Raw genomic sequence first — 3,164 nt, 5'->3', positions numbered from 1 at the left:
TGGCAAGTACTAGTTGCACAATAGCAACTAATAAGTAATTATGGCTCTCTCAAAGGACTTGTGAAATACATGGCAATAATTGCAATTGATAAATAATTTAGACATAATAGTATTTCTATAAATTGTGTTAAGGTTTAAGAAATTAAAACTATGTAAAAAAAAAAACTCTTTTTGAGGTTTTATCAAACACTGAGAAAGCAGAATATATAGAAATGGTATAGTACGTTTTTATTAGAGTTAGACCCATAAGTTTAATGCTAAAGTAAACCCATAAGTTTACCTAAACCCCAATTCTTTAGTAGAATGAACTTAGATTTCTATGTTAATATTTAATTCCTTGAGCACTGAACAAACAAACTCACCTTCACTAAAAACGGGTTAAGAAAAAAATAGTTAGTCAAACTCCATTCTCATATACAAGCTTCATTAGGTATTTTGTTTTATTTATAAATCACAAAAAGATATTTCCAATACCTAATGAATCAAATATCAAGTTATGTATGATTAAGCCGAAAGAAGCATTAAGTATAGAAAAAAAATACTAGCATTGAATAGAAAGGCATCTATATGTATATACAGTCAACACCAATCACATGAGAGTTCAGTTGGTTATATCTAAGCCCAAAAAAAATTATTCAGTTCTTCATTGTCAGAAAAATCTCAAAAAGGAAATGTGAACAATGAAAAAAGATGAAGATCCAAGGAGATGAAAGGAGATCTTCCCAAAAACCCTTGCAATCCCAAAGGTCTTCCCAATGTGTTTTTCTCTTAAAAACCATCAGAAAGCTCCCTTTATCTTGAGGAAGACAGCAAAAATAAGCCAAAAGTGTCATATAATCAAAATCAGTGTCTAAAGCCAGATAGAAATGAGCTTTCTATCGAAGTCAAGTGCCACTCAACAATTAATCGCTAGGAGATAGTGCTTAGCGAAAGTCAAGTGGTGCTCAACACTATTCACAATTGGGAGGTAACGCCTAGAGGTGTCAATTTGACCCCTAGCCCATGGGTCAGCCTTGGCCCACTCTTCATAAAGCTCCCTTTTAAAGGGCCCTCAAATGAGGGGGCCAAAAAAAAACCTCAACCCCTAAAGCCCCATCTCTAGTAGGTTAGGACTAGGGCTAAGGTGGGTTAGGCCCTCCAAATAATACTACATTAAGCCATAGTCAAAGATCAAGCCAAGCGACACGGACGAGTCCAAAGACCCAAACAAGCCTGACGAGCCAAATGGGTCCGATCACCCGGTCAAGTCCGAAGCCCTAGGGAGGCTCGATGACTCGGACAGGCCCTAAGGCCCGACGGTTTGGACGAGCCCAATAATCCGGATGGACCTGACGATCCATATGGGTCTGACAACCCGAACATGCCCGATGTTGCGGACGGGCCCGAGGATACGGGCAGGCCTGACGACCCGGACAGGCCTGTCTGACTTGTTAGGCCTATTTCAGTCGTCAAACTCATCTTAGTCATCGGGCCCATCGGGTTTGTGGGTCCCATTCGGGTCGTCACATTTGTTCAGGTCGTTGGGCTCGTCTAGTTGTCGGGTCCATCTGGGTTTTTGGGTTTGTCTGGTTTTTTGGGTTTATCTAAGTCGTGACGCTTGTCCGGGTCGTCAGGCCCGTTCGTGCCATCGTGCAAGTATGGGTTGTTTGGCCTGTCCGAATCGTCGTGCCCAACCGAATAGTCGGGCCCATTCAGATCCTAGGGCTTGTTCGGGTCGTCAGGCCGTTCGGATCGTCGGACCCGTTTGGGTCGTTGGACCCGTCTAGGTCGTTGAGTCCATCCGAGTCGTCGTGCTTCTCCAGGTCATCGGGCCCGTCCCACTGATAATAATATATTTTATATGTTGAAGATGAAAGCCCATGGATTGCGCTGGCCCACAAGGCTTTTGTGGAATTTTTGGCCCTATGAATGATGTGACCCCACCAAGCCCAATTGCACCTTCAAGCCCAAGCCCAAGCCCATTAAAAGGCCCAATTACAAGATCAATGATGAAAAAGATTCAAAAGGGCCTCCCATTAGATGATCACAAATTCAATGGGCTTCTCACATTCTTTACATGGGCCAAAGAGATCACAAAGACTTAAAGAAGTGCATGTAAATCTAGTAGTGTAGATTTAAATTGGGCCATTGTTTGGGCTTTGCTTTCCAATAATACATAAGACATGAAAGGAACATAGGATGGGTTAAAATTGGGCTCAGCCCAATTCCCTTCATACATGGCCAAGATTATCAAGACAAGGAGGCTTCTTTGCTTCATGGTTTGACTAAGGTTGGTCATCACATCTAAAGGCTAAGAATCCTTCTTGTTCTTCAAGCCAAGATCCAAGGGGCGTGATCTTGTCTCCTTCTCCTAGCTTGATCTGAGGGCCAAGATCAAGGCCCACTCCATCCAATGGCTCTCCTTTCTCATGTGTAAATGGCTTCATATAAAAGTCAAAATTTCACTCATTTGTAGACACTCTTGAAATTTTATGCAATAGATGCAACTTGAGTTAAGAGCACTCCTCCCTCTATTGCCTTTGAGAGTCACCACTTTCTAGAGATTTCCTCTCTCTACCTCTAGCCACCTTCCTTAGGCTAGCATAGATTAGGAAATCCTATCACATCTTTCACCTTCCATTGCTTGCAAGTGCCTTCCAACTTGCCTCCATTCCTTCATCCATTTTCGCTGCCCATGGAGCTCTTCATGCACCTTTGGAGCTCCACCAATGAACTTCTTTGATAGAGGCTTTTTTTCGATGTGGACTTTTTTTACCCTAGCCCACATGGTCAAATTGAAACATTAACTTAGTGGTGTCCAACATAGTAATCTTTCAATTTCTCATTTTTACCTTTTACTTACACTTCTTCGAAATTCAATCATTCTTAGCTTAATTTGAGTGCTTCCTGTTTAATTATTAGACAAAACATAATGGGGATTGGTACTTACAAATTAATGTCAAAGTGAGAACTAGATGAGTTAAAAGCTTAAGTTGATTTTGTTAATGTAAAATGAATAATAATAATAATAAAAATTAACATTATAATAGTCTAAATTCTTCTAAATATAATGAGAATTAAATTGAAAAGAAAAAAATTAAAAGGTGACGTTGAATAAATCTTACAAATATTAGAAAACAAGAATATTAAATTATTATTTTAACAGTTATAATATTTTACTTTAA

The sequence above is a fragment of the Vigna unguiculata genome, chromosome 2, assembly GCF_004118075.2.
Source record: "Vigna unguiculata cultivar IT97K-499-35 chromosome 2, ASM411807v1, whole genome shotgun sequence".
Taxonomy (NCBI): domain Eukaryota; kingdom Viridiplantae; phylum Streptophyta; class Magnoliopsida; order Fabales; family Fabaceae; genus Vigna; species Vigna unguiculata.
This window is presented reverse-complemented; position numbering follows the sequence as displayed.